Genomic DNA, 13,084 nt, shown 5'->3' on the forward strand with positions numbered 1-13,084 from the left:
TATATTTCTGTATGTTACCAAGTGGGTGGTAAATATTGAAAAGGCACAAAATAATAAAATACCTGATAAACAAATAGAAATATGTTATTTGTATTTTCATCACCTATAAAAACATTGATGTTTTAGTGCATAATTCTCCACACTTTTGTCTATGCTATGTATATGTTTTTATAACATACAGGATATTGTATACTATGTATATACTGCTTTAGATTCTGCTTTTTTTAAAAATGCATCTGGGCTTTTGTTAAAATTAAATTTCTTAACTTAGTAGTGAACAAATATATGTTCACTTTGGATTAATTTATTGACGTTTACACTTAAAATTTGTTCGTTTTTCTTCAAATATGTTATATTACACATAACAACAAAAAAGCTTATTCAAAACTATGCATCATAAACATTTATTCCAAGTCAACAGATATCTATATTATTCTGAAGGCTTTGTAGTATTTCATGTTAAGGATGTAGCAAGATCCATCAAACAAATTCTCTATTGTTGGACTTTAATAGCATTTACAACTTTTTACATGTATGCATTCTAAAAATAAAAACCCATTTAGTCCGGCCGGTGTGGCGCAGAGATTGAACATGGAACCATGAACCAAGAGGTCATGGTTTGATTCCATTCAGGGCACATGCCTGAGTTGAAGTCTGGATCCCCAGTTGGGAGCATAAACGAAGCAGCCAATCAATGTTTCTATCTCTCTGTCCCTCTCCCTTTTACTAATACTCTCTCTAAAATCAATAAAAAGATATTGAAAACAAACAAAAAACAACATCTAGCCCTCCCCAGGTAGCTGTTGGTTGAAGTGCCATCCCACACACATGACGTCTTTGTTTCTAAAGGACAGTAAAAACAGTCTCAGCACCATTGTGGGGACTAGGGAAATCTTCAATTAGCCAAGACCCTCCCTTTGTGTCATTAAGAACCTAATAATCAAGCCATAAATATAATCGCTAGAAACACAAATGACATAATTATCTGAACAGCTGGTTGCCAACTTCCCAAAAGCAGCCTCAGTATTCAAAGAGCTGCTTAAACTACACAGCTACGAACTAGTTAGTTAGTGCAGAATGATAATTGTGTTACACTTCATTTCAAGCAACTTTTTTTTTTTTACAGATAAAGTAAAATATTTTTTGAATTTAGGGAACTACTCAAAGTAGGTTTCCCTTAAACAGCAACTTTCACAGGCACCTTTACAATTAGCTTGGGTTTTCTAGAAATTACTAGTTAGAACCTGATAGCTGTGTAGTGCATTGGGAAGCTTCTACTCTAGGAACCTTAGATGTTCCTTGGGCCATACATGTTCTCTTTCTCTGTCCCTCAGTTTCCTCATCTGTAAAATGAGAATTTAACACAATGGTCTCCAAGGTCCCTCTCTCTTATTCTATGACTGCAAGGAGTGCCCAGGTATTGTAACAGGACTCATAGAAAAAGAAGGTATTCCAGTAATTAAGGAGAAAACTATCATTTGGCAAAGAGGATAGGAAAAGCCATTCCAGGAAAAGTGGAATGGCTCTGGCTTTTGTCAAAAGTGCAGATGTCAGGTAATAAGCAGGCAGAGGTAAAAGGCTGGTCAAGTTATTGTTGGAAGCATTTACCAGTGTGTTCCACAAATTAAAGTAGATGGCTAAGAAAGTGGACCAAAGCAGGATGGCAAAACCCCTCTTTAGGAGTTTCCATTATTCTGTATTTGAGCAAAAGCAAACTGTAAATAGTTATTCTCAGAAGAACACCTTGAAACATTTGGTTAAAAGAGAATGGGCATAAAGCCCAGAGTTTGTGAAAAAGTGAATGATTAATTATTTTCTGTTTGGAAATAAAGCCATGTCAGCAGGCCTGTGTCCCATTCTCCCTCTATCAGAACTGTCTCCCCTTCCTGGAAGTGGAGGCGTGATCCTTCTTTTCATGTGAGCATCATCCTCTTTTAACCATTACTTCTCTTCTTAAGTAAGTTTCATGCCTATAGACCAAAACTATGTAAGAGTTATAAAGAAATGTGGAGATTAAACTCTTCCCTCCATCACACAATTTTACTATTAGTCTTAAGGACAGAATTAAACATGTGTACTCTGTATAAAGGGGGAAAGTGCACCAGCACTAGAGTCCTTAAAAGGAGAACCCACCCTGTCTGTGCAGGGAAACTGTTGGCTTGAAGAAGGGACATAGAAAAACATTTCAGAAAAATGAGAATAACTTTCAAGTTCAAGCTATCAGAACATTTTTAAATATATGAATATATTTTTCAATTGGTAATTGTTTCACATTACAATCACTGGCAAAGATACAGTGTTTATTAATCATAAACTATAATAGCTTATATTTTGAAACACAAATAGATAAGCATTTAGATGCACTTTAATAAAATGGTAAAACTTTTCCCCCAAAAAATAAATTTCTGTTTCCTCATAACCTCATTGTGCCAAGCTGAAAATAAAACAATTAGGATGAAAGCAATCATTTACCATTCACCTGACTCTGCATTGTCAACCATGTAGGCAGGTTGTGGGTTTCCCCAAGGTTGCTCAGTGAAATCCTAGAGGCAGAGAAAGGATGTGGCTGTGTTCAGAGGCTGGAGGCTGCTCCCGCCATCACTGCCAAACTAAACCCAGAGGCTGCTCTGTCTGTGTGAGCTGGGCTGGAACTGGTGTTTCAGGCCAGGGGTCTGTTTGTGTGTGAATGTGACATTGGAGTGGAGTCCCTTGTCTCTGTTGTTAGGCGATTCATCAGGGAAGGGTTGTGTTGATCAAGTCATCTTGTCCCCAAAGGCTGTGGGAGGTGGCTGCTGCCTCAGTCTCCTGGGACTGCTGAGGCAATCAGGGTGTTGGAATGGGCCTGGCAGCCATCTTCCCTAACAAGTGACTGGTTGATAACTTTTTTAAAAAAAATAATACTTTATTGTTGAAAGTATTACACATGCCCCCTCCCCATCCCCCATTGACTTCTTCCAGCCTTCCCCCACTCCCTGCCCTGGCCTTCAGCACCCCATAGTCTGTATCCAAGGGCCATGCATATATGCATACAAGTTCTTTGGTTAATTACCTTCCACCTACCCACTGTCCCCCACCTTCCCTCTGAGATTCCACACTCTGTTCCATGCTTCCATGTCTCTGGATCCACTCTGTTCATCCATTTATTTTGTTATTTAGATTCCACATATAAGTGAGATCATGTGATATTTGTCTTTCTCTGACTGACTTATTTCACTTAGCATGATACTCTCCAAGTCCTTCCATGCTGTTTCAAAGGGTAAGAGATTCTTCTTTTTTTACTGCTGCATAGTATAAATGTACCACAGCTTTTTTATCCACTATCTCCTGGTGGGCACTTGGGTTGTTCCTAGATCTTAGCTATTGTAAATTTTGCTGCTATGAACGTAGCGATCCATACATTCTTTCTGATTGGTGTTTTAGTTTTCTAATGATATATTCCTAGAAGTGGTATCACTGGGTCAAATGGAAGTTCCATATTTAATTTTTTTAGGAACCTCCATATTGTTTTCCATAATGGCTGCACCAGCCTGCATTCACACCAGCAGTGTACTAGAGTTCCCTTTTCTCCACATCCTCCCCAGCACTTGTCATTTGTTGATTTGTTGATGATAGCCATTCTGACAGGTGTGAGGTGATATCTCATTGCTGTTTTATTTTGCATCTCTTTGATGATCAGTGACTTTGAGCATGTTTTCATGTCTCTTGGCCATCTGTATGTCTACTTTGGAGAAGTGTCTATTTAGGTCCTTTGCCCTATTGTTAATGGATTGTCTTCCTTTTGCTAAGTTGTGTGAGTTCCTTATATATTTTGGATATTAACCCTTTATCAGAAGTATCATTGCCAAATATATTCTCCCATACAGTGGACTCCCTTTTCGTCTTGTTGATGGCTTCTTTTACTGTGCAGATGCTTTTTTATTTTGATGTAGTCCCATTTGTTTATTTTCTCCTTAGTTTCCTTTGCCCTAGGAGATGTGCCAGTAAACATATTGCTATGTGAGATGTCTGAGATTTGCTGCCTATTGTTTCTTCTAGGATTTTTATGGTTTCATGACTTACATTTAAGTCTTTTATCCATTTTGAGTTTATTCTTGTGTATGGGGTAAATTGGTCTAGTTTCATTTTTTTGCATGTATCTGTCCAATTTTACTAGCACCATTTATTGAAGAGACAATCTTGACTCCATTATATGCTCTTGCCTCTTTTGTCAAATATTAATTGAGCTCAATGGTTTCCGTCGATTTCTGGGGTCACTGTTCTGTTCCATTGCCTGTTCTTCTGCCAGTACCAGGCTGTTTTGATTATGGTGGCTCTATGGTATAATTTGAAATATGGTATTCTGATTCCTCCAATATTGTTCTTCTTTCTCAAGATTACTGCAGCTATTTGGGGTCTTTGTTGATTCCATATAAAATTTTGAAGTATTTGTTCTAGATCTGTGAAATACGCCATTGGTATTTTAATAGGGATTGCATTGAATCTATAGATTGCCTTGAGTAGTATGGACATTTTAATGATGTTCATTCTACCAGTCCATGAAATGTGATATATTCTTCCACTTGTTTATATCTTCTTCTATTTCTTTTTTCAATGTTCTGTAGTTTTCTGAGTATAGGTCTTTTGCCTCCTTGGTTAAGTTTATTCCTAATTAGATTAATTTTTTGTTGCAATGGTAAATGGGATTATCTGTTTAGTTTCTCTATCTGAGAATTCATTATTGGTGTATAAAAAGCCATCAATTTTTGGGTGTTGATTTTGTATCCTGCTACATTGTTAAATTAATTTATTAAAACTAGTAGTTTTTGGTGGGGTCTTTAGGGTTTTCTATGTATAATCATGCCATCTGCAAATAATGAGAGTTTTACTTCCTTCATTCCAATTTGGATGCCTTTTATTTCTTCTTCTTATTTGATTGCTGTGACTAGGACTTCCAGTACTCTGTTGAATAAGAGTGGTGAAAGTGGACATCCCTGTCTGTTCCTGTTCTTAGGGTAAATGGTTTTAGTTTTTGCCCATTGGGTATGATGTTTGCTCTAGGTTTGTCATATATGTCCTTTATCATGTTGAGATATGCTCCCTTTATTTCCCCTTTGCTGAGAGTTTTTATAAAAATGGGTGTTGGATTTATAGAATGTTTTTTCTGCATCTATTGATATATCACATGATTTTTGTGTTTCAATTTGTTTATGTGATGTATCACGTTTATTGATTTGCAAATATTGTGCCAGCCTTGCATCCCTGGAATAAATCCCACTTGGTCATGTTGGATGATGATCTTTTTAATATATTGCTGTATCCAATATGCTAATATTTTGTTAAGGATTTTAGAATCTATACTTATTAGAGATATTGGCCTATAATTCTCTTTCTTTGTAGTGTCTTTATCTGGTTTTGGAATTAGGATAATGCTGGCCTCCTAAAAAGAGGTTGGAAGTATTCCTTTATCTTGGATTTTTTTTTGAATAGTTTTAGGAATATAGGTGATAGCTCTTCTTTGTATTTGGTAAAACTCCCCTGTGAAGCTGGCCAGACCCAGGCTTTTGTTTGCTGGGCGTTTTTTGATTATTGCTTCTATTTCATAAGTTGTTATTGGCCTATTAGGTTTTCTGATTCTCCCTGATTTAGTGTTAGGAGATTGTATTTTTCTAGGAGTTTCATCCACATTGTCCAGCTTGTTGGCATACAGTTGTTCATAGTATTTTCTTACAATCCTTTGTATTTCTGTGGTGTCAGTGGTTACTTTTCCACTTGCATTACTGACTTTATTTATTTGGGTCCTCTCTCTTTAATTCTTGATGAGTCTGGTTAATGATTCATCAATCTTGTTTATCCTTTCAAATAATCAGCTTATGGTTTCATTAAGTTTTTGTATTGTTTTCCAGTCTCTGTGTCTTTTATTTCTCCTCTAATGTTTATTATTTCCTTCCTTCTACTTACTCTGGGCTTTTCTTGTTGTTCTCTTTTTAGTTCTCTAAGTTGTAGGAGTAAATAGTTTATTGTTATTTTTTCTTGTTTTTTTGAGGTAGGCTTGTCGTACTATGAACTTCCCTCTCAGGACTGCTTTTGCAGAGATTTTGGATTGTTGTGTGTTCATTTTTATTTGTTTTTAGAAGATTTTTGATTTCTTTCTTGATCTCATTGGTAACCCATTCATTGTTTAATAACATGCTAGATAGCTTCTATGTGTTTGAATGTTTTTGGGTGTTTTTACTGCAGCTGATTTCTAATTTCATTCCTCTGTGATCTGAGAAGATGCTTGATATAATTTCAATCCTCTTGAACTTGTAGCACTTGCCCTGTGTCCTAACATGTGGTCTATCTTTATGAATGATCCATGTGCAGTTGAGAAGAATGTCTATTCTGCAGCTTTGGGATGAAATGTTCTATAAATGTCAATTAAATCCATCTGACCCAGTGTGTCCTTTAGAGTCACTGTTTCCTTGTTAAATTTTTGTCTGGAGGATATATCCAGTAAAGTCAGTGGGGTGATAAAGTCCTCTATGATGACTGTATTATTAATTCTTTCCTTAAAGTGCTCTAGAAATATATATATATATATATATATATATATATATATATATATATACATGCTCCTATATTAGGTGCATAAATGTTTACCAGGGTTATATCCTCTTGTAGGATTGATCCCTTTAGTATTATGTAGTGACTTTGGTTGTCTCTTGTGATGGCCTTCATTTTGATGTCTATTTTGTCAGATATGAGTATTGCTACTCCAGCTATTTTTCTTTTCCATTTGCATGGATTTTTCTATCCCTTCACTCTCATCCCATGTGAGTCTTTTGTTCTAAGGTGGGTCTCTTGTAGACAGCATATAGTTGGGTCATGTTTTTGTATCCATTCAGATATCCTATGTCTTCTGATTGGAGCATTTAAGCCATTTACATTTAAGGTTTTTATTGATAGGTACTTAGAGATTGCCATTTTAATTCTGTATGCCTAGGTTTGTCTCTTTATTTTTTCTTCTCATTACAGCAGTTCCTTTAGGATTTCTTATAATGCTGGCTTGGTAGTGATGTACTCTTTTAGCCTTTCTTTGCCCAGAAAGCTCTTTTTTTGAACATCTATTTTGAATGGTAGCCTTTCTGGGTATAGCAATCTTGGTTGCAGATCCATGCTTTCCATTACCTTGAGTACTTCATGCCACTCCCTTCTGGCCTATAGAATTTCTGATGAGAAATCAGGTGTCAGCCTTTTGGGAGTTTTTTTGTAGGTAACAGTTTTCTTTTCTCTTGCTGCCTTTAAGATTCTCTCTTTGTCTTTAGTTTTTGACATTTTAACTATGATGTTCCTGGGCATGGGCCTGTTTGGGTTCTTCTTGCTTGGGGTTCTCTGTGACTTCTGAAATTGTGTGACTTTTACCTTTAGCAGGTTAGGGAAGTTTTCTGCCATTATTTCTTCAAACATGTTCTTTCTTCCTTTCTGCCTCTTCTGGCACACCTCTTATTCTAATATTGTTACATTTCATGTTGTCTCACAGCTTGCTTAAGCTGTCCTCCTATTTTTAATTGTTTTTTCTCTTTGAGTGATTTTTTTCAACTGTCTTCTAATACAGTGATTCGATCCTCAGCTTCCCCTAATCTGTTCTGTCTTCCTTCCAATGTGCTCTTTATTTGTGCTATGTCATTCTTAATTTCTGTATTCATAGTTACTATATCTTTTCTCATGCTGTTGAGTATCTTTACCATCATTACTCTGAACACTATGTCAGATAAATTTCTTTTTTTAATAAATCTTTATTGTTCAGATTATTACAGTTGTTCCTCTTTTTTCCCTCCATAGCTCCCCTCCATCCTGGTTTTCACCCCACCCCATGCCCTTACCCCCGCCCCTCCATTGTCCTCATCCATAGGTGTAAGATTTTTGTCCAGTCTCTTCCCGCACTCCCCACACCCACTTCTCCCCAAGAATTGTCAGTCCACTCCCTTTCTATGCCCCTGATTCTATTATATTCATCAGTTTATTCTGTTCATCAGAATTTTAATTCACTTGCTTTTTAGATTCACTTGTTGATAGATATGTATTTGTTGTCACTTTGTTGTTCATAATTTTTATCTTTACCTTTTTCTTCCTCTTCTTAGAGAATACCCTTCAGCATTTCATATAATACTGGTTTGGTGGTGATGAAATCCTTTAGCTTTTTTTTTAATCTGTGAAGCTCTTCATCTGACCTTCAATTCTGAATGATAGCTTTGCTGGGTAAAGTAATCTTGGTTATAGGTTCTTGCTATTCATCACTTTGAATATTTCTTGTCACTCCCTTCTGGCCTGCATAGTTTCTGTTGAGAAATCAGCTGACAGTCATATGGGTACTCTATTGTAGGTAACTAACTGTTTTTCTCTTGCTTCATTTAAGATTCTATCTTTGTCTTTTGCCCTTGGCATTTTAATTACGATGTGTCTTGGTGTGGTCCTCTTCAGATTCCTCTTGTTTGGGGTTCTCTGTGCTTCCTGTACTTGTAAGTCTATTTCTTTCACCAAGTAGGGGAAGTTTTCTGTCATTATTTCTTCAAATAGGTTTTCAATATCTTGCTCTCTCTCTTCTTCTTGCACCTCTATAATTTGGATGTTGGTATGCTTGAAGTTGTCCCAGAGGCTCCTTACACTATCTTCATGCTTTTGAATTCTTTTTTCTTTTTGGTTTTCCAGTTGGGTGTTTTTGCTTCTTCGTATTTCAAATCTTTGACTTGATTCTTGGGATCCTCTAGTCCAGCGGTTCTCAACCTGTGGGTTGCAACCCCTTTGGCGGTCGAACAACCCTTTCACAGGGGTCGCCTAAGACCATCCTGCATATCAGATATTTACATTACGATTCATAACAGTAACAACATTACAGTTATGAATTAGCAACAAAAATAATTTTATGGTTGGGTCACAACATGAGGAACCTTATTTAAAGGGCCAGAAGGTTGAGAACCACTGCTAGTCTGCTGTTGCATCTCTGTATATTATTCTTTATTTCAGTCAGTGTATGCTTAATTTCTGATTGGTCCTTTTTCATATCCTTGAGGGTCTCACTAAATTTCTCGGAGGTTTCTAGAAGACCCTTGAGTAACGTTATAACTGTGGTTTTGAACACTATATCCAGTATTTTGCTTTCATCCATTTCTTTCATTTGTGATTTGTTTCTTTGTCTCTGGATTTTGGCTGCTTCCCTGTATTTGTTTCTATGTACTGGGTAGCTGCTAAGTCTCCTTGAGTTGATAGAGTGGCCTTGTGTGGTTGTTGTCGTATAGGGCCCAGTGTCTCAGCCTCCCCAGTTATATGAGGTGGACGCTCTTGGTGCACCCCTTTGTGAGCTGTGTGCACAGTCTTGTGGTTAACCCTTGATTGCTGTTGGTATCACTGGGAGGAATTGACCTTCAGGCCAATTGGCTGTGATGACCAGCTGTGTCTACACTGGAAGATCTGTTGCCCAGGAGACACCCTTATGGGGCAGGATTTGCTTCAGTAGGGCTTTGGTGTTCACTGAGTCTGCCTCTTGAGTGTGTCTCTTATGGATGTGAAGAGTTGTGATCTGATATGGTTTCACTCTGACCATTGGGTACACTGGCTCTTGGCTCTCCAAGGAGGCACAAGGTCCGCCACTGTCTGCAGCCATCCAGCAGGAGCTACAGAGAGATCTGAAGATTCCTCCTCTTTGTATGGGGTTTGGAAGTTCCCAGATGAGGCACAGTTGTGAAGCAAGGCCACTGCTGCTGCCAGGTAGTGGGTCTTCTTTTGGAATCTCTGGGGCTCTCTGACCCAGCTGCAGTTTGTTTTAGGCAAAAGAACAGGCCATTCATATGCAAAAGCTGCTGCTCACAGCTTGGGTGTGGTTGTAAATTGGGTGGGGCAGGGTCTCTGGAAATCACTAGGGTGGAGCAAACAGCAATGGCTGCCCTGAACCAGAGAAGTCCCTGGTTCTCTGTGTCCCATGCCCCTGTGCAGGAACAATGATTGCTGCGAACACCTCTAAGTGTAAGCCGCCCTCCTGTTCCTGTCCCAATGCCAGACATTCCAGTTTCTCCCTGTATGTGTCTGGGTCCCCCAGAGTCTCACCAGGAACTGGAGTTTAGAGCAAGCGGGAGCTTGTATCTCCCTTCTGGCTTAAAAAGCTGCACATCCAGGTGCAGCACTTTCCATGCCTCTGCACCTCTTACTGGTTTCAATGCGCTTTCTTCACCTCTCTAGTTGTGGAACTTCCACTCAGCCAGCTTTTCCGCGGTTCTGGATGGTAGTTGTTCTGCTGTTTTTGGTTTTGATGTGGTTGTGAGAGGCAGCAAGTATAGGTAATTACCTATGCCGCCATCTTGATTTCCAAGATAAATTTCTTATCTCTGTTTTTCATTTATCTGTTCTTCTGGAGAATTCTCTTGTTCTTTCATTGGGGGTTGTTTCTTTGTCTCCTCATTTTGGCTGCCTGTTTGTGTTTGTGACTATGTATTAGGTAGATCTGCTATGCCTCTCAATCTCTAGTGCAGGACAGTGTCAAACTCTATTTCAGTGTAATTAGATCAGGCAAAGATTCAAAGCCTCCAGAGAACACTTCTGTCTACAGATAAGATTCTGTCTTGAATTGCCCTCAGGCAATTGTCCACAAGTGTGGCAAGAGTTTTTTTTCAACCTGGTGGAGCAATTGCTTCTGCTGGGAGGCTAACTGCTATTCTAAGTCTCTTAATTGGCTTCATTATCTCCCCAACAGAGAGGCAAGGTGTTTTCCAATAGGTGTGTCAACTGTCTTCTCCCCAGGCAAGGCTGCCTGTATAGCAAATGTCTGCATGAGAAAGATGACTTCTGCAGCATGAAGGAATGACTTAGCACAGAAAACCAGGTGTCTGCCTTCTGAACTCTAACCCCAGAGCCCCCAATCCTGGCTTCTGCTCACAGAGCTCTAGTCCATTCTGCCCTCCCTCTGCCAGAGCACAAGGTGAGTGGTTCCATAGGGAATTTTGTGCCTTGGTCCTTTGAGAGTGTGCCTGAATTTCCAGCCATTTATCCCTGGCAGACAGCAACCCCACTGACTTTCACAGCCAGATGTTATGTGGTACCCTTCTCAGTTCCAGTGCTCTATGCTGGAGGGCCAGCTTGGGGATTAGACCCCAGCATTCTCACTGGTAACTGCCCACAGCTGAGATATCGCTCCAAAACTTCAGTTGCTTCCAAGCCAGCCTTTTGGTGACTCCACCCCACTTACCAGTCTCTATGCAGTTTCCACTTTTGGTGTTCCTTAATAATTTCTTAGAGCTCACTTATTCAGTGTCTCTTTAACCCTTTGTATGCCATAAGCATCTATAGACACTTTTAAAATCATTTTTCATGAGAATTTTCAACTGAAAATATTCAAGAACACCTGAATTGTGAGTTGTATTTATTTTTATAATACTCATTGCAAATTGATTTTTTAATTAAATTCAAAATATTGTGGCATGTGGGGATGGTTTCCATTTTGGACATGTGGCAGTTAACTGGTTAAAAAGTGATATGTGATTAATTTAAAATAAGTTCCACTGTCAAGTAGCTTGTCTGCCCACAAAAGGACAATGAGGATTTGGGTGCTCTGCTAGGTGCCAGTAGAGGCCCCACTCTATGAACCCCATATCCTGTTACCTCTCTATGCTCCTAAAAGACATTGAACTTTGGTGTTTGGCAAAACAAATGTTCTGGTTAAGTCATGCCTGTCCCTTCCTCTAGAGCAGTGGTTCTCAACATTCTGGCCCTTAAATACAGTTCCTCATGTTGTGACCCAACCATAAAATTATTTTCGTTGCTACTTCATAACTGTAATGTTACTACATGAATCGTAATGTAAATATCTGATATGCAGGATGGTCTTAGGCGTCCCCTGTGAAAGGGTTGTTCGACCGCCAAAGGGGTCGCGTCCCACAGGTTGAGAACCGCTGCTCTAGAGGCTTCAGTAACCCTGAGGCACCAAGTACTGAGGGAAAGCTGTTTATGGCAGTTTGCTTGGTCCTCTTCTCACTACCCCCAACTTTTTTCCTTTTAGCTCAGGATTTGGTTGGGGATGCAGGGAAGAAGGGAGAGGACAGGAGTTGGGGGGATAGTGAAGGTCAGGTAGGACTGTATCCCAACACAACTGAAAAGAAGGTGAAGTTTGTCTTTTTTGGGGTTCTCCATGCTGCCCATGTCACCAGAAAGGGATAGGACTGGGCCCCATCAGGTCTACCCAGGCACGGTTTGGGATTTGTGGGTTTTTTACTTCATGTAGGAAATAACTCAAGACACAAGCCCAGCTGATTTTGCAACTATGTTTAATAAAGGTTAGGTTAGTAAAACAAAGGAAGGACTTAGGATAGAAGAAGCAAGATGACAGTAACAGAAGTGACCCTCGACTGGGCTGCCTAGACTCAGGAAAGGAAGTCAGAGTAACAGAAGTGAGCCAGGGCTGGGCTGCTAGATCACCGAGAAGTACAAGTCTGAGTGACAGAAGTGAGCCAAGTGGGGACTGCTTTTGGCTCACTGAGAAGGTAGGCAAAAGGAGGGCCCTCAGAGCTTAGGAGAAAGTATTATTACCCACATGAGGAAAGGGAGGAAAGGGTGTGCTCAGGGGAGAGCATGCACTTGGTCCTTTGTCTTGAGGATTTTATGTGTTTTCTGTAGATGGGAATTTTGGGGAGACCTCAATCAGATTATTTATCAGCTTTTTAGGTGTGTACTTTAACATGCTTATGTATCAGATGAGAGTATAGCAGGGTTTGGGATCATTTTCTAATCACCTTTACCTCTATCTTGGATTTGTCTGGCCATAATTACTTCTTTGTTGTTGTTATTTATTCCCGTGACTTCCTTGGTTCTTGGGTTTAGTTGGCACTAATGGCACTGCACGGTCTCTGTTCTTTATCTACTTGACTAGGGTGATTAAGCTACTCACTCTATGGTTTGGGAGTAGAGCTGTAAACCACCTGCTCCTAAGTGTCCTTGGTTAGGGAAGATAGGGTCTTATGATTTATTAGCTGGTTGTCACGATTGCTTGGCCCTTTGTTTAAATATTTTGTCTCCATTTCCCTTATTCTATTGGCAGAGAATTTTCCTAGTTTTTTATTAACCTGCCTCATCCACTTTTCTT

The sequence above is a fragment of the Myotis yumanensis genome, unplaced genomic scaffold (assembly GCF_028538775.1).
Source record: "Myotis yumanensis isolate MYYU_CA2020_CCGP unplaced genomic scaffold, mMyoYum1.0.hap1 SCAF_1, whole genome shotgun sequence".
Lineage (NCBI taxonomy): Eukaryota > Metazoa > Chordata > Mammalia > Chiroptera > Vespertilionidae > Myotis > Myotis yumanensis.